Source organism: Ranitomeya imitator, chromosome 1, assembly GCF_032444005.1.
Source record: "Ranitomeya imitator isolate aRanImi1 chromosome 1, aRanImi1.pri, whole genome shotgun sequence".
NCBI lineage: Eukaryota > Metazoa > Chordata > Amphibia > Anura > Dendrobatidae > Ranitomeya > Ranitomeya imitator.
In genome coordinates, this window is record NC_091282.1 from 1,194,228,708 (window position 1) to 1,194,248,714 (window position 20,007).

The following is a 20,007-nucleotide window of genomic DNA, read 5'->3' on the forward strand; positions in this document are numbered from 1 at the left end:
CTTTCAGGGTCTAAAAACTCCACATAGATCTTTTCTTATTAAAAAAAACATCTTATATTGTGCCTTGTGGAAGAAAATTTCCTTCAATTTATTTGCTTTTCCAAAGGTTAGTCAATAAAATTTTGTTCCTTAAAATAGGCAACACTTTCCTTTTGCACAGTTTCTTTACCAGTGAAAATTCACATAACAAAGATATTTCTCTAAATATTAAACTCTTAACAAAGAAATTGAATGAGTCCCAAGCTGCGGTGACACTTGTAGATGACAAAGTCAATAAATGATAAAAGTTTTTAGCGTGATTATTTATGCTAGGCAACCAATTAAAGTTAAAGCATAGTAATGCATTGCCCACAGCTTTTTTTCTTCTAATAAACCATGGAAATAATAACCAACATTTCTGAGGACCCTCCTGAGATTTTAACCTATCTAAACCATAAGCTATTACACAATTAAAGTTCCCCGGAATAATAACCGGGCAATTTCCCTTTTCAATTACCGGTTTTAATGAGTTATATACACAAAGGAAAGCAAGTAATGCAGACTCTTCAATATCTCCCATGTTATCTAATTTATTCAAAATTAACGGTGCAGAAACATTTTTGTGGATCAATACACTGTCCCCCCTTGTGAATAGAGGAGTAATAAGAGTACTACTCCTATCCTATCCCATCCTATCCACTTTTTTTAAAATAATATAATTTTTCTTTAGTAAGATGAGTTTTCTGCAAACACAATTCCTGGGAGATACTGAGTGACTAAATCAAAAAGATCACTAGTCTTTCGTCTCCCATACATTTAATATTCCAAGTTAACACACTTATTCATTCTCATACTAGGCCCTTTTTCGGACAATACTACAAAAAAAGAGCTTTTTTCTTGTCCAGCCATTTCGTGGTCTCCATATAAGTGAAGTAGGAAACAACACCCCCAATATCCTTATTACTAAAGTCCAACTGGAAAATGGAAATAATTGCTGATGGTTGTTGATACATGCTCCATGTTCAGTGGTTCATTAAGCAATTGGAAAACATTGACTGTAATGAACAAGTACTTATTAAAAAAAGCTCCATTCATCAGTTTTAGTATGCCAAATTGATCACATCCTGGAATAGTGGCTGCAGAGCGGAATACAATGTATCATATATTCTCGAGTATAATCCAAGTTTTTCAGCACATTTTTTGTGCTTTAAACGCCCCCTCTCGGCTTATACTCGAGTGAGGGTCCATAACATGGAGGGGGAGCGGTAGCGGTGGAGCAGCAGGTCACAGGAGGCAGGAGCCAGCTGCTGTGGCTGAAGCCTGAGGCCGTTGCTAAAGAGAAATGAATATTCACTGCGCTTGAATATTCATCTTTCTGTAAGGCTATGTGCACACGTTCAGGATTTTTTGCTTTTTTTCGCTTTTTTTGGCCATTCTCAGCAGAAAAAAAGCTAAAAAAAAGCTTACATTAAGCATCCCGCAATTTTTGTGAAGATGCTGCGTTTTTTTCCGCAAAAGAAAAGCATCGCGGTAAAAAACGCAGCATGTTCATTAATTTTGCTGATTTTTTGCATTTTTGCCGCTATATATTACATTGGGAAGCTCCGGAAAAAAAACACGAAAAATCCACACAAAAAAACGAACAAAAAAAACGCGATGAAAACGCGAGTGGATTTTCTGCAGAAAAAGTCTGGTTTTGTTCAGGAAAATTCCTGAATGTGTGCACATAGCCATATAGCGGGCATCAGAGGTGTATCTAGGTTTTCTGGCACCCGGGGCAAGAATTCAGTTTTGCGCCTCCCCCACCGCCCTCCATACACACCCCCAAGATGATGAGTGAAGTGTTCATACAATGCCTGATGGTGCCTGCAGAGTTAAATCCTGAAAGTGAGGATATTACACACTTTTAGGATTGGCTAGAGGCCTTCATTTCGTAATTAGAGGATGTGTTCAGGTTTGAGATTTAAATCTATGTGATTGCATGCTTGTGAATTCCTACAGCGCATGCACCACATACTTTTAGGATTCTCCCATGCTGGTGGCAAGAGAAGACGGTCTTGTCAGCACACGCATGTGATTTGTATACATCTGACCACATTCCAAATAGACGTGCCCGGCCTCGCTCAGTTCATTTTCATTGAGTGAGGCCACTTATGTCTCGTCGGCTTGTGACCACATGTATGTAAATCGCCGGCATGAGAAAATCCTGACAGCGTGTAGTGCTGGCTGTGAGAATTCAGAAGTCTGCAGTCACAACAAATGACTGCAGACTCATTACAAACCTGGACATCCCCTTTAATTCTTCTAACAAATAAAACCTAAGAGTTAGTCAGTATCACAAATAACATTTATATCCAGGTACCTTATAGATGACGTCGTCTCGGGAGTCGTTCTCTTTCTTTTCTTCTTCATCTTGTACAGACTTCATGAGTTTTCTCATCCACAGCCGTCTCTGCAGACTTCCATCTTCTCGTGCAGCACATCCTGACACAACAACCTTAAAATTCATTATAATGCTCCTGAATAAAAATTCCTGCTCTACCATGAGCCCCTAAATAAATAATTGCCCCTCACTATATTCCCTTCACAAAATATGACATCCACACAGTCCCTCTCATTTTACATGCCCTCCACACTGCCCTCTCCTTTCCATACTAAGGCCCCCTCTTCACACTGTCCCCTCACACTGTGTCTCCCCTATAGGGCCCAATCTCTATACTGTACATGCTCACCACACTCCTCCTCGGCATACTGTCCTCTTCTGGCTGTGCCTTTACACTGTCCTGCACACTATTCAGTCTCTATTCTGTGCCCACTAACACTTTTATCCCCCCACGTGTCTACTCACACGTTTCCCCCTGCATCATCATGTATGTCACCCCTGCTAACCATACTGTCCCTTCACATATTTACTCCCTTGCTCTCCATACTGTGTCCGCACACATCCTATCACCCCCGCACACAGAATACAGGTCCTTCTCAAAAAATTAGCATATAGTGTTAAATTTCATTATTTACCATAATGTAATGATTACAATTAAACTTTCATATATTATAGATTCATTATCCACCAACTGAAATTTGTCAGGTCTTTTATTGTTTTAATACTGATGATTTTGGCATACAACTCCTGATAACCCAAAAAAACTGTCTCAATAAATTAGCATATTTCACCCATCCAATCAAATAAAAGTGTTTTTTAATAACAAACAAAAAAACCATCAAATAATATTGTTCAGTTATGCACTCAATACTTGGTCGGGAATCCTTTGGCAGAAATGACTGCTTCAATGCGGCGTGGCATGGAGGCAATCAGCCTGTGACACTGCTGAGATGTTATGGAGGCCCAGGATGCTTCAATAGCGGCCTTAAGCTCATCCAGAGTGTTGGGTCTTGCGTCTCTCAACTTTCTCTTCACAATATCCCACAGATTCTCTATGGGGTTCAGGTCAGGAGAGTTGGCAGGCCAATTGAGCACAGTAATACCATGGTCAGTAAACCATTTACCAGTGGTTTTGGCGCTGTGAGCAGGTGCCAGGTCGTGCTGAAAAATGAAATCTTCATCTCCATAAAGCATTTCAGCCGATGGAAGCATGAAGTGCTCCAAAATCTCCTGATAGCTAGCTGCATTGACCCTGCCCTTGATGAAACACAGTGGACCAACACCAGCAGCTGACATGGCACCCCACACCATCACTGACTGTGGGTACTTGACACTGGACTTCAGGCATTTTGGCATTTCCTTCTCCCCAGTCTTCCTCCAGACTCTGGCACCTTGATTTCCGAATGACATGCAAAATTTGCTTTCATCAGAAAAAAGTACTTGGGACCACTTAGCAACAGTCCAGTGCTGCTTCTCTGTAGCCCATTTCCTGCACACGCCTGTGCACGGTGGCTCTGGATGTTTCCACACCAGACTCAGTCCACTGCTTCCTCAGGTTCCCCAAGGTCTGGAATCGGTCCTTCTCCACAATCTTCCTCAGGGTCCGGTCTCCTCTTCTCGTTGTACAGCGTTTTCTGCCACATTGTTTCCTTTCAACAGACTTACCATTGAGGTGCCTTGATACAGCACTCTGGGAACAGCCTATTTGTTGAGAAATTTCTTTCTGGGTCTTACCCTCTTGCTTGAGGGTGTCAATGATGGCCTTCTTGACATCTGTCAGGTCGCTAGTCTTACCCATGATGGGGGTTTTGAGTAATGAACCAGGCAGGGAGTTTATAAAAGCCTCAGGTATCTTTTGCATGTGTTTAGAGTTAATTAGTTGATTCAGAAGATTAGGGTAATAGGTCGTTTAGAGAACCTTTTCTTGATATGCTAATTTATTGAGACAGGTTTTTTGGGTTATCAGGAGTTGTATGCCAAAATCATCAGTATTTAAACAATAAAAGACCTGACAAATTTCAGTTGGTGGATAATGAATCTATAATATATGAAAGTTTAATTGTAATCATTACATTATGGTAAATAATGAAATTTAACACTATATGCTAATTTTTTGAGAAGGACCTGTATATCCCCTTCCACACTGAACAATCCCCCTCCACACTGAATAACCCCCCTCCACACTGAATAATCCCCCTCCACACTGAATAATCCCCCCTCCACACTGAATAACCCCCCCAATCCACACTGAATAATCCCCCTGCACACTGAATTATCCCCATCCACACTGAATAATCCCCCATCCACACTGAATAATCCCCCCTCCATACTGAAAAATTCCCATCCACACTGAATAATCCCCCCTCCACACTGAATAACCCCCCATCCACACTGAATAATCCCCCTCCACACTGAATAATCCCCCCTCCACACTGAATAATCCCCCATCCATACTGAATAATCCCCCTGCACACTGAATAATCCCCATCCACACTGAATAATCCCCCATCCACACTGAATAATCCCCCATCCACACTGAATAATCCCCATCCACACTGAATAATCCCCCATCCACACTGAATAATCCCCCCTCCACACTGAATAATCCCACCCTCCACACTGAACAATCCCCATCCACACTGAATAATCCCCCTCCACACTGAATAATCTCCCTCCACACTGAATAATCCCCCCTCCACACTGAATAATCCCCCTTCACACTGTATAATCCCCCTTCATACTGAATAATCACCCATCCACACTGAATAATCCCCCCATCCACACTGAATAATCCCCCTTCACACTGAATAATCCCCCATGCACACAGAATAATCCCCCTCCACAGTGAATAATCCCCATCCACACTGAATAATCCCCCATCCACACTGAATAATCCCCCTTCACACTGAATAATCCCCCATGCACACTGAATAATCCCTCTCCACACTGAATAATCCCCCCTCCACACTGAATAATCCCCCTTCACACTGTATAATCCCCCTTCACACTGAATAATCCCCCATCCACACTGAATAATCCCCCTCCACACTGAATAATCCCCCTCCACACTGAATAATCCCTTTCCACACTGAATAATCCCGCTCCACACTGAATAATCCCACCGTCCAAACTGAATAATCCTCCCATCCACACTGCATAATTCCCCTCCACACTGAATAATCCCCATCCACATTCAATAATTCCCCATCCACAGTGCATAATTCCCCTTCACACTGAATAATCCCCATCCACACTGAATAATCCCACCCTCCACACTGAATAATCCCCCTTCACACTGAATAATCCCCCATGCACACTGAATAATCCCCTTCACACTGTATAATCCCCCTTCACACTGAATAATCCCCCATCCACACTGAAAAACCCCCTCCACACTGAATAATCTTCCTCCACACTGAATAATCCCTTTCCACACTGAATAATCCCACCCTCCAAACTGAATAATCCTCCCATCCACACTGCATAATTCCCCTCCACACTGAATAATCCCCATCCACACTGAATAATCCCCCTCCACACTGAATAATCCCTTTCCACCCTGAATAATCCCACCCTCCAAACTGAATAATCCTCCCATCCACACTGCATAATTCCCCTCCACACTGAATAATCCCCATCCACATTGAATAATTCCCCATCCACACTGCATAATTCCGCTTCACACTGAATAATCCCCATCCACACTGAATAATCCCACCCTCCAAACTGAATAATCCCCCCATCCACACTGAATAATCCCCCTTCACACTGTATAATCCCCTTCACACTGAATAATCCCCCATGCACACAGAATAATCCCCCTTCACACTGTATAATCCCCCTTCACACTGAATAATCCCCCATGCACACTGAATAATCCCCCCTTCACACTGAATAATCCCCCATGCACACTGAATAATCCTACCCTCTGAATAATCCTACACTCCAAACTGAATAATCCCCCATCCACACTGAATAATCCCCCTTCACACTGTATAATCCCCCTCCACACTGAATAATCCCCCTCCACACTGAATAATCCCCCCTCCACACTGAATAATCCCCTTTCACACTGTATAATCCCCTTCACACTGAATAATCCCCCATGCACACAGAATAATCCCCCTTCACACTGTATAATCCCCCTTCACACTGAATAATCCCCCATGCACACTGAATAATCCCCCCTTCACACTGAATAATCCCCCATGCACACTGAATAATCCTACCCTCTGAATAATCCTACCCTCCGAACTGAATAATCCCCCCTCCACACTGAATAATCCCCCCTCCACACTGAATAATCCCCCATCCACACTGAATAATCCCCCCTCCATACTGAAAAATTCCCATCCACACTGAATAATCCCCCTCCACACTGAATAACCCCCCATCCACACTGAATAATCCCCCTCCACACTGAATAATCCCCCCTCCACACTGAATATTCCCACATCCACACTGAATAATCCCCCTGCACACTGAATAATCCCCATCCACACTGAATAATCTCCCATCCACACTGAATAATCCCCCATCCACACTGAATAATCCCCATCCACACTGAATAATCCCCCATCCACACTGAATAATCCCCCCTCCACACTGAATAATCCCACCCTCCTGTTGTGAATTCTGTGGCAGAGCTCCCTCCTGTGGTCACAAGTGGTTCTTCGGCTGATTCTCTCTGTGAGCTTCCTTTGGTGGAGGAAAGTGGTACTGCGGCTTCTGAGTTTCCTTCCTCAGGTGATGTGGTGAAGTCGTTAGGTGCTGCTCTATTTAACTCCACCTAGTGCTTTGATCCTGGCCTCCAGTCAATGTTCTAGTATTGGACCTGTTTCCTCCTGGATCGTTCCTGTGGCCTGCTGCTCTGCATAGCTAAGTTCTGCTTTGCTATTTTGTTTGCTGTTTTTTTTCTGTCCAGCTTGTATATTTGGATTTTCCTGCTTGATGGAAGCTCTGGGACGCAGAGGGTGTACCTCCGTGCCTTTAGTTCGGTACGGAGGGTCTTTTTGCCCCCTTTGCGTGGTTTTTGTAGGGTTTTGTGTTGACCGCAAAGTTCCCTTTCCTATCCTCGCTCTGTTCAGAAAGTCGGGCCTCACTTTGCTAAATCTATTTCATCTCTACGTTTGTCTTTTCATCTTAACTCACAGTCATTATATGTGGGGGCTGCCTTTTCCTTTGGGGTATTTCTCTGAGGCAAGGTAGGCTTATTTTCTATCTTCAGGCTAGCTAGTTTCTCAGGCTGTGCCGAGTTGCATAGGGAGCGTTAGGCGCAATCCACGGCTGCCTCTAGTGTGTGTTGGAGAGGATTAGGAATTGCAGTCAGCAGAGTTCCCACGTCTCAGAGCTCGTTCTATGTTTTTGGGTTATTGTCAGGTCACTGTATGTGCTCTGACCTCTATGTCCATTGTGGTACTGAATTACCTTTTCATAACAGTACTGGAGGACAAAAGTACTAATGATTCTCAATAGAGGGAAAAAAGAAGTTCTGAGACCATTTTTTTTTCTCTGCACTGTGTTTAGCCTTTTTTTCCCCTAGACATTTGGGTGGTTCAGGACACAGGTATAGCGATGGACATTAAAGGTCTGTCTTCATGTGTGGATCAGCTCACGGCAAGAGTACAAAATATTCAAGACTTTGTGGTTCAGAATTCTATGTTAGAACCGAGAATTCCTATTCCTGATTTGTTTTTTGGAGATAGAACTAAATTTCTGAGTTTCAAAAATAATTGTAAACTATTTCTGGCTTTGAAACCTCGCTCCTCTGGTGACCCAGTTCAACAAGTTAGGATCATTATTTCTTTTTTACGCGGCGACCCTCAGGACTGTGCATTTTCTCTTGCGTCAGGAGTTCCTGCATTAAGTAATATCGATGCGTTTTTCCTGGCGCTCGGATTGCTGTACGATGAACCTAATTCAGTGGATCAGGCAGAGAAAAACTTGCTGGCTCTGTGTCAGGGTCAGGATGAGATAGAGGTATATTGTCAGAAATTTAGAAAGTGGTCCGTACTCACTCAATGGAATGAAGGTGCGCTCGCAGCTATTTTCAGACAAGGTCTCTCTGAAGCCCTTAACCCCTTAGCGACCGCCGATACGCCTTTTAACGGCGGCTGCTAAGGGTACTTAAGCCACAGCGCCGTTAATTAACGGCGCTGTGGAAAAAGTACATAGCGCCCCCCAGAGGCCGATTTTCTCCGGGGTCTCGGCTGCCGGGGGTAGCCGAGACCCCAGAGAACATGATTCGGGTCGGTTTTCACCGACCCCGCTTTTGCGATCGCCGATAATTAACCGTTTATAGTATTGTGCTTCTCTCCCCTCTAATGTGATCGGACATTAGAGGGGAGAGAAATAGGGTCCCCCGAGCCCCCCACGGTACCTTATGTACCGGAGAAGGTGCCCCCCCGGTCCCCGACCCTCCTCCTTCCTGCCCGGGCTCCAAAATGGCGGGCGCATGTGCAGATGCGCCCGCCAAAGCCTAGCTTCCCCCGGTGTATTGGGGTCTGTTTTTACAGACCCCCTGGAGCGATCGCAATCCCAGGGGTCTTTACAGACCCCCGGGATTGCGATCGCTGCAAATAGTTTGTAAAAAAAAAAATGCTTTGCATTTCTCTCCCCTCTGATGTGATCGCACATCAGAGGGGAGAGAAATAGAGCCCCCGAGCCCCCCACCATACCGCCTGCTCCTGTCCCCGGTCCTCAGTAGTGGTCCCCGGTCCTCAGTAGTGGTCCCCGGTCCCCAGCCCACTGCTCCTGGCCCCCCTTCTTCTTCTCTGCTGGAAGAAAATGGCGGGCGCATGCGCAGTGCGCCTGCCATGATCTGCCAGCAGAGACCCAGCAACCTATGAGAATTTTCTCATTGGCTGCTGGGTTTTGATTACTGTAATATGTCCAATTACAGTGATCAAAACCCCTAATATTTGATAAACATGGCAGCACTTGGGCTGTACCTTTCTCTTCTCTCCTTGTAGTTGTTCTAGGAGAGAAGAGAGAGAGACTACAGTTCAAGTGCTGCTCTGTCAGTGACAAAAAACATAATATCTGCCTCCGCCAGCATCCCATTTACCCACCCCCGTTCTCCGTAATCCCTGCATCACCAGCAGAGGATTATAAAAAAAAAAAAAAAAAAAAGAAAAAAAAAATTATAATTTTTTTTAAAATTTTTTTTTAGGGTTAGGGTTAGGGGTAGGGTTAGGGTTAGGGTTAGGGTTAGGGTTAGGGGAGGAATTAGATAAAATGGCTCGCAGAACTTTTAGCGCGGAGCAAGCTTACAGCCTGCTTTGCTCCGGCAGCTCCGGCAGCGAAACAGATTCTGCCCCTGAAGTTGAGCAGTTTTCAGACAGTGATGACGACTCTTCCTCCACGGGATCCCCCAGCCCGGTGGTAGCGGAGTCGGTCGTCACTGCTGAAGCTTCAGAGGCAGGACCAAGTACCGCAGTCCCCCCACCGCTGTGGTATAATGACACCTCATTTTCCCCTCAAATTCCCCCTTTTTCTGCAGTCCCTGGAATAAAAGTAGATGTCGCCAATTTTACCCCCATTGATTTTTTTGAAATTTTCATTAGCCCCGAAGTCCTGCAATTAATCGTCCACCAAACTAACCTGTATGCCCGGCAATATATTTCCCAAAAACCCACTGCCTTTCATTCCCGTTCCTGGATCCCCACAAATGTCCCCGAAATTGAAAAATTCTTAGGCCTCACCCTGAATATGGGTATAGTAAAAAAACCCACTCTCCGCTCTTACTGGGCAACAAAAGCTGTCCACTGCACCCCTGTATTTGCAGCCATCATGTCCCGAGCCCGTTACGAAGCCCTGATGAGATTCCTCCACTTCAGTGACAATGCCCAAGCTCTCCCAAGAACTGACCCCAACTTCGATCGGCTAAATAAATTAAGACCCCTAATTTCCCTCCTAAAAACTTCCTTTCTAAATTCCTATACCCCAGAGCAAAATATGGCAGTCGACGAGTCCTTGATGAGCTACAAGGGCCGTCTTTCATTCCGCCAATTTATTCCCTCCAAGAGAGCCAAATACGGCGTAAAATTATATAAAGCTTGCGAGAGCTCATCAGGGTACACGTCCACCTTCCTAATTTACGAAGGTAGGGACCGCCAAATAAACCCCCCAAACTGCCCCCAGACAATTGGTATCCCAGGCAAAATTGTCTGGGAGCTAATGACGCCCTTTCTCAATCAAGGGTACCACGTGTACACAGATAATTATTACACGAGTATCCCCCTATACAAATCCCTCCATGCTGCAAGTACAGGGGCCTGTGGGACAGTGAGGAAAAACAGAGTGGGGTTTCCGTCACAGTTGGTGTCCAGACGTTTGGATAGGGGGGCGTCATTTTCACTTGCAAGCGACCAACTACTTGCAGTGAAGTGGAAAGACAGGAAGGACGTCTATATGCTTTCCACACTGCATACGGACACCACTGTGACGGTCAGAGAGAGGGGTGCCACCAGGGACAAAGAAAAACCTGTCTGCGTCACAGAATATAATAGACATATGGGTGGCGTAGACCTGTCAGACCAGGTTCTGCAACCATACCTGGTCAAGAGGAAGACCAGGGCGTGGTATAAAAAGGTGGGAATCTATCTAATTCAGACTGCCACCTACAACAGTTTTGTCCTATACAAAAAATCTCAAGGACCACTAACTTTCCTGCACTTTCAGGAAAAAGTAGTAGAGAGCCTCATATTTGAGTCCATGGCACCGGGGGAAGCCTTCGACTCTGAGGATTCCCGGAGACTGTCAGAACGCCATTTTCCTCACCCTGTCCCTGTCACTCCCACCCAAAGGTATCCTCAAAAAAGGTGCCGAGTTTGCAGAAAGCATGGCAGGCGGAGTGATTCCCGATTTTATTGCCCCACATGCCCATCCCAACCAGGCCTTTGTATCTCCCCCTGTTTTGAGACCTACCACACCACCTACAATTATTAGTTTGTTTTTTCTTTCAATCATTTTTATTTTCTGCTTAGTGGCCCCAGTAGTACAATTTGGAACAATTGATAAATATTTTAATTAGTAGATCCCATTTTACCCCATTTCACAATTAATTCCAGAATTTGATCAATCCCATACCAAACTACTATCCCAACAAATTCTCATCCACGTACCCACGTCTGTACGCTCTAGAGTGTGGACCCCACAAATGTTCTTGCAAAGTCAGGTCATCTGAAAATTCTACGACTCGATCAATCCCATACCAAACTACTATTCCAACAAATTCTCATCCACGTACCCACGTCTGTACGCTCTAGAGTGTGGACCCCACAAATGTTCTTGCAAAGTCAGGTCATCTGAAAATTCTACGACTCGATCAATCCCATACCAAACTACTATTCCAACAAATTCTCATCCACGTACCCACGTCTGTACGCTCTAGAGTGTGGACCCCACAAATGTTCTTGCAAAGTCAGGTCATCTGAAAATTCTACGACTCGATCAATCCCATACCAAACTACTATTCCAACAAATTCTCATCCACGTACCCACGTCTGTACGCTCTAGAGTGTGGACCCCACAAATGTTCTTGCAAAGTCAGGTCATCTGAAAATTCTACGACTCGATCAATCCCATACCAAACTACTATTCCAACAAATTCTCATCCACGTACCCACGTCTGTACGCTCTAGAGTGTGGACCCCACAAATGTTCTTGCAAAGTCAGGTCATCTGAAAATTCTACGACTCGATCAATCCCATACCAAACTACTATTCCAACAAATTCTCGTCCACGTACCTATGTCAATAAGCGTTAGAATGTGGACCCCAGAAATGATCTTGAAAAGTGAGATTATTTGAAAATGAATTCTAGGACTTTATTACTCAAACATTTTTGACCATTTATCTAACTTTGACTGTTTTTATAACTGTCTTGCTACACAAAACTTTGGCTTCCATTTATATTACTTATATTTATGTTGATGATACGGGCATGATCATTTTATTGTAGGATTTCTAAAAAATGAGGAAGTTCCGTACTTATACACTATGGGCTTTACTTTATGGTTCTTGCCGAACCTCTGGTACCAGACAATACTTTCTATAGAGAACTGGTTGTTTTGTGCATATAGCGGTTCTGACCTTGGCGGGTGGGAGCTTGCTATGGTGTACCACGTCTATTGGCACATTCGTCTCTCATATAGGGATTGATGGAGCTAAAAGGACGTTGTACGACCAGTCTCTGAAAGTGTCTGCCATTCTAGCCCTGATGGTGTTCTTTCATCTTTGGAACAAACTCCGCTTTGCCACATAGTTGGCTGCATTTTCCTACACATTTTGCCCTTCATTCCAGTACAGTTTATTCTTCCCGCTACAATATACGCAAATGCGGGACAACTGTTTTGTTAGCAAGACCAATTTTATAGTCAGCCATTGTGTTTTAGGAGCATGCCTCCCTCTGTGAGTAATAATTCCTGGAAGGATTTTCTTTTTTGCTCAATGTCTCTAGAAGCTTTGAATGGGTCCTGGATCTTCAATTTCAAATAAAGCCAAATTTGTCACATTGTGCCCCTTTCTGTCCAAGCCCTGCCATTTGTCCAAACAGAACTTTTTTACTACATATGGGATATTGCTGCACTCATAATAAAGTGGGTAACGAATTGTGGGGTCCACTTTTTGATGTTATTTCTGAAAAATCGAGACATTCAGGTCTAAAACAAGATTCTCGTGGAAAAAAATGAATTTTTTCAATATGACAACCTAATGTTATCAAACTCTGTGTCATACATGTGGGTTCAAATTGCTCAATATACCCCTGATTAAAATCTTTGAGGGGTGTAGTTTCCAAAACGGGGTCAGTTGTGGGGGGTTTCTGCTGTTAGGCACATCTACAAACCCAAAATGACGTCCGCTCTCACAATTAAGAGATTAAAAAGTCAAACGGCGCGCCTTCCCTTCCAAGCTCCGCAGTGCGCCCAAACAGAGGTTTACCCCCACATACAGGGTATCGACATACTCAGGACAAATTGCACAACAACTTTTGGGGTCTATTTTGTCTTGCTACCCTTGGGAAAATAAAAAATTGGGGTGAAAAGATCATATTTGTGAAAAAAAAATGATTTTTAATTTTTTCGGCTCTACGTTATAAACTTGTGTGAAGCACTTGGGGGTTCAAAGTGTTAACCACACACCTAGATAAGTTCCTTAGGGGGTCTAGTTTCCAAAATGGTGTCACTTGTGGGGGGTTTCCACTGTTTAGGCACATCAGGGGCTCTCCAAACGCGACATGGTGTCCGATCTCAATTCCAGAGAATTCTATGTTGAAAAAGTCAAATGGCGCTCCTTCCCTTCTGAGCTCTACTGTGCACCCAAACAGAGGTTTACCCCCACATACGGGGTATCGACATACTCAGGACAAATTGCACAACAACTTTTGGGGTCTATTTTGTCTTGCTACCCTTGGGAAAATAAAAAATTGGGGGTGAAAAGATCATTTTTGTGAAAAAAAAATGATTTTTAATTTTTTCGGCTCTACGTTATAAACTTGTGTGAAGCACTTGGGGGTTCAAAGTGTTGACCACACACCTAGATAAGTTCCTTAGGGGGTCTAGTTTCCAAAATGGTGTCACTTGTGGGGGGTTTCCACTGTTTAGGCACATCAGGGGCTCTCCAAACGCGACATGGTGTCTGATCTCAATTCCAGAGAATTCTATGTTGAAAAAGTCAAATGGCGCTCCTTCCCTTCTGAGCTCTACTGTGCACCCAAACAGAGGTTTACCCCCACATACGGGGTATCGACATACTCAGGACAAATTGCACAACAACTTTTGGGGTCTATTTTGTCTTGCTACCCTTGGGAAAATAAAAAATTGGGGGTGAAAAGATCATTTTTGTGAAAAAAAAATGATTTTTAATTTTTTCGGCTCTACGTTATAAACTTGTGTGAAGCACTTGGGGGTTCAAAGTGTTGACCACACACCTAGATAAGTTCCTTAGAGGGTCTAGTTTCCAAAATGGTGTCACTTGTGGGGGGTTTCCACTGTTTAGGCACATCAGGGGCTCTCCAAACGCGACATGGTGTCCGATCTCAATTCCAGAGAATTCTATGTTGAAAAAGTCAAATGGCGCTCCTTCCCTTCTGAGCTCTACTGTGCACCCAAACAGAGGTTTACCCCCACATACGGGGTATCGACATACTCAGGACAAATTGCACAACAACTTTTGGGGTCTATTTTGTCTTGCTACCCTTGGGAAAATAAAAAATTGGGGGTGAAAAGATCATTTTTGTGAAAAAAAAATGATTTTTAATTTTTTCGGCTCTACGTTATAAACTTGTGTGAAGCACTTGGGGGTTCAAAGTGTTGACCACACACCTAGATAAGTTCCTTAGGGGGTCTAGTTTCCAAAATGGTGTCACTTGTGGGGGGTTTCCACTGTTTAGGCACATCAGGGGCTCTCCAAACGCGACATGGTGTCCGATCTCAATTCCAGAGAATTCTATGTTGAAAAAGTCAAATGGCGCTCCTTCCCTTCTGAGCTCTACTGTGCACCCAAACAGAGGTTTACCCCCACATACGGGGTATCGACATACTCAGGACAAATTGCAAAACAACTTTTTGGGTCTATTTTGTCTTGCTACCCTTGGGAAAATAAAAAATTGGGGGTAAAAAGATCATTTTTGTGAAAAAAAAATGATTTTTAATTTTTTCGGCTCTACGTTATAAACTTGTGTGAAGCACTTGGGGGTTCAAAGTGTTGACCACACACCTAGATAAGTTCCTTAGGGGGTCTAGTTTCCAAAATGGTGTCACTTGTGGGGGGTTTCCACTGTTTAGGCACATCAGGGGCTCTCCAAACGCGACATGGTGTCCGATCTCAATTCCAGGGAATTCTATGTTGAAAAAGCCAAATGGCGCTCCTTCCCTCCTGAGCTCTACTGTGCACCCAAATAGTGGTCCCTCCCCACATATGGGGTATCGGCATTCTCCGGACAAATTGCACAACAAATTATGTGGTTCATTTTCTTTTATTACACATGTGAAAATAAAAAAAATTGATTCTGAACTAAAATATTTGTGAAAAAAAGTAAAATGTTCATTTTTTCCTTCCACATTGCTTCAGTTCCTGTGCAGCAACTGAAGGGTTAATGAACTTCTTGAATGTGGTTTTGCGCACCTTGAGGGGTGCAGTTTTTAGAATGGTGTCAATTTTGGGCATTTTCTGCTACATAGACCCCTCAAACTGACTTCAAATGTGAGGTGGTCCCTAAAAAAAATGGTTTTGTAAATTTTGCTGTAAAAATAAGAAATTGCTGGTCAAATTTTAACCCTTATAACTCCCTAATAATTTTTTTTTTTTTCCAAAATTGTGCTGATGTAAAGTAGACATATGGGAAATGTTATTTATTGACCATTTTGTGTGACATATCTCTCTGATGTAAGGGCATAAAAATTCAAAGTTTGAAAATTGCAAAATTTTCAAAATTTTCGCCATATTTCCGTTTTTTTAATAAATAAACGCAAGTAATATCGAAGAAATGTTACCACTAACATGAAGTGCAATATGTCACGAAAAAACAATCTCAGAATCAGCGGGATCCGTTGAAGCGTTCCAGAGTTATAACCTCATAAAGTGACAGTGGTCAGAATTGTAAAAATTGGCCTGGTCATTAAGTACCAAATTGGCTCTGTCACTAAGGGGTTAAGGATGTCATGGTGGGATTTCCTATGCCTGCTGATCTGAATGAGTCTATGTCTTTGGCCATTCAGATCGGTCGACGCTTGCGTGAGCATAAATCTGTGCACCATTTGGCGGTATTACCTGAGCTTAAACCTGAGCCTATGCGGTGCGATAGGACTTTGACCAGAGTTGAACGGCAAGAACACAGACGTCAGAATGGGCTGTGTTTCTACTGTGGTGATTCCACTCATGCTATCTCTGATTGTCCTAAGCGCACTAAGCGGTTCGCTAGGTCTGCCACCATTGGTACGGTACAGTCAAAATTTCTTCTGTCCGTTACCTTGATCTGCTCTTTGTCATCGTATTCTGTCATGGCATTTGTGGATTCAGGCGCTGCCCTGAATTTGATGGACTTGGAATATGCTAGGCGTTGTGGGTTTTTCTTGGAGCCCTTGCAGTGTCCTATTCCATTGAGAGGAATTGATGCTACGCCTTTGGCCAAGAATAAGCCTCAGTACTGGACCCAGCTGACCATGTGCATGGCTCCTGCACATCAGGAGGTTATTCGCTTTCTGGTGTTGCATAATCTGCATGATGTGGTCGTGTTGGGGTTGCCATGGCTACAAGTCCATAATCCAGTATTAGATTGGAAATCCATGTCTGTGTCCAGCTGGGGTTGTCAGGGGGTACATGGTGATGTCCCATTTCTGACTATTTCGTCATCCACCCCTTCTTAGGTTCCAGAGTTCTTGTCTGATTACTGGGATGTATTTGATGAGCCCAAGTCCGATACCCTACCTCCGCATAGGGATAGTGATTGTGCTATTGATTTGATTCCTGGTAGTAAATTCCCAAAAGGTCGACTGTTTAATTTATCTGTGCCTGAGCACGCTGCTATGCGGAGTTATGTGAAGGAGTCCTTGCAGAAGGGGCATATTCGCCCGTCATCGTCGCCATTAGGAGCAGGGTTCTTTTTTGTAGCCAAGAAGGAAGGTTCACTGAGACCTTGTATAGATTACCGCCTTCTAAATAAGATCACGGTTAAATTTCAGTACCCCTTGCCGTTGTTATCTGATTTGTTTGCTCGGATTAAGGGGGCTAGTTGGTTCACCAAGATAGATCTTCGTGGTGCGTATAATCTTGTGCGTATTAAGCGAGGCGATGAATGGAAAACTGTATTTAATACGCCTGAGGGCCATTTTGAGTATCAAGTAATGCCATTCGGACTTGCCAATGCTCCATCAGTGTTTCAGTCCTTTATGCATGACCTCTTCCGAGAGTACCTGGATAAATTCCTGATTGTGTACTTGGATGACATTTTGATCTTCTCGGATGATTGGGAGTCTCATGTGAAGCAGGTCAGAACGGTGTTTCAGGACCTGCGTGCTAATTCTTTGTTTGTGAAGGGATCAAAGTGTCTTTTTGGTGTTCAGAAGGTTTCATTTTTGGGGTTCATCTTTTCCCCTTTTACTATCGAGATGGATCCTGTTAAGGTCCAAGCCATCCATGATTGGACTCAGCTGACATCTCTGAAAAGTCTGCAAAAGTTCCTGGGCTTTGCTAATTTTTATCGTCGCTTAATCTGCAATTTTTCTAGTATTGCTAAACCATTGACCGATTTGACCAAGAAGGGTGCTGATGTGGTCAATTTGTCTTCTGCTGCTGTGGAAGCTTTTCAAGAGTTGAAGCGTCGTTTTTCTTCTGCCCGTGTTGTGTCAACCAGATGTTTCGCTTCCGTTCCAGGTCGAGGTTGATGCTTCTGAGATTGGAGCAGGGGCTGTTTTGTCGCAGAGAAGTTCTGATTGCTCGGTGATGAAACCATGCGCCTTCTTTTCCAGGAAGTTTTCCCCTGCTGAGCGAAATTATGATGTGGGCAATTGAGAGTTGCTGGCCATGAAGTGGGCATTCGAGGAGTGGCGTCATTGGCTTGAAGGAGCTAAGCATCGCGTGGTGGTCTTGACTGATCATAAGAACTTGACTTATCTCGAGTCTGCCAAGCGGTTGAGTCCTAGACAGGCTCGTTGGTCGCTGTTTTTTGCCCGTTTTGACTTTGTGATTTCGTACCTTCCGGGCTCTAAGAATGTGAAGGCGGATGCTCTGTCTAGGAGTTTTGTGCCCGACTCTCCGGGTTTATCTGAGCCGGCGGGTATCCTCAAAGAGGGAGTAATTGTGTCTGCCATCTCCCCTGATTTGCGGCGGGTGCTGCAAAAATTTCAGGCTAATAAACCTGATCGTTGCCCAGCGGAGAAACTGTTTGTCCCTGATAGGTGGACGAATAAAGTTATCTCTGAGGTTCATTGTTCGGTGTTGGCCGGTCATCCTGGAATCTTTGGTACCAGAGAGTTAGTGGCTAGATCCTTTTGGTGGCCATCTCTGTCGCGGGATGTGCGTTCTTTTGTACAGTCCTGTGGGATTTGTGCTCGGGCTAAGCCCTGCTGTTCTCGTGCCAGTGGGTTGCTTTTGCCCTTGCCGGTCCCGAAGAGGCCTTGGACACATATCTCTATGGATTTTATTTCAGATCTTCCCGTCTCTCAAAAGATGTCAGTCATTTGGGTGGTCTGTGATCGCTTCTCTAAGATGGTCCATTTGGTACCCTTGTCTAAATTGCCTTCCTCCTCTGATTTGGTGCCATTGTTCTTCCAGCATGTGGTTCGTTTACATGGCATTCCAGAGAATATCGTTTCTGACAGAGGTTCCCAGTTTGTTTCGAGGTTTTGGCGAGCCTTTTGTGGTAGGATGGGCATTGACTTGTCTTTTTCCTCGGCTTTCCATCCTCAGACTAATGGCCAGACCGAACGAACCAATCAGACCTTGGAAACATATCTGAGATGCTTTGTTTCTGCTGATCAGGATGACTGGGTGTCCTTTTTGCCTTTGGCTGAGTTCGCCCTTAATAATCGGGCCAGCTCGGCTACCTTGGTTTCGCCATTTTTCTGCAACTCTGGATTCCATCCTCGTTTCTCTTCAGGGCAGGTTGAGTCTTCGGACTGTCCTGGTGTGGATACTGTGGTGGACAGGTTGCAGCAGATTTGGACTCATGTAGTGGACAATTTGACCTTGTCCCAGGAGAAGGCTCAACGTTTCGCTAATCGCAGACGCTGTGTGGGTCCCCGACTTCGTGTTGGGGATTTGGTTTGGTTATCTTCTTGTCATATTCCTATGAAGGTTTCCTCTCCTAAGTTTAAACCTCGTTTCATTGGTCCGTATAGGATTTCTGAGGTTCTTAATCCTGTGTCTTTTCGTCTGACCCTTCCTGATTCTTTTTCCATACATAACGTATTCCATAGGTCATTGTTGCGAAGATACGTGGCACCTATGGTTCCATCTGTTGATCCTCCTGCCCCGATTTTGGTGGAGGGGGAGTTGGAGTATATTGTGGAGAAGATTTTGGATTCTCGTGTTTCAAGACGGAAGCTCCAGTATCTGGTTAAGTGGAAGGGTTATGCTCAGGAAGATAATTCCTGGGTCTTTGCCTCTGATGTCCATGCTCCCGATCTTGTTCGTGCCTTTCATTTGGCTCATCCTGGTCGTCCTGGGGGCTCTGGTGAGGTTTCGGTGACCCCTCCTCAAGGGGGGGGTACTGTTGTGAATTCTGTGGCAGAGCTCCCTCCTGTGGTCACAAGTGGTACTTCGGCTGATTCTCTCTGTGAGCTTCCGTTGGTGGAGGAAAGTGGTACTGCGGCTTCTGAGTTTCCTTCCTCAGGTGATGTGGTGAAGTCATTAGGTGCTGCTCTATTTAACTCCACCTAGTGCTTTGATCCTGGCCTCCAGTCAATGTTCTAGTATTGGACCTGTTTCCTCCTGGATCGTTCCTGTGGCCTGCTGCTCTGCATAGCTAAGTTCCGCTTTGCTATTTTGTTTGCTGTTTTTTTTCTGTCCAGCTTGTATATTTGGTTTTTCCTGCTTGCTGGAAGCTCTGGGACGCAGAGGGTGTACCTCCGTGCCGTTAGTTCGGTACGGAGGGTCTTTTTGCCCCCTTTGCGTGGTTTTTGTAGGGTTTTGTGTTGACCGCAA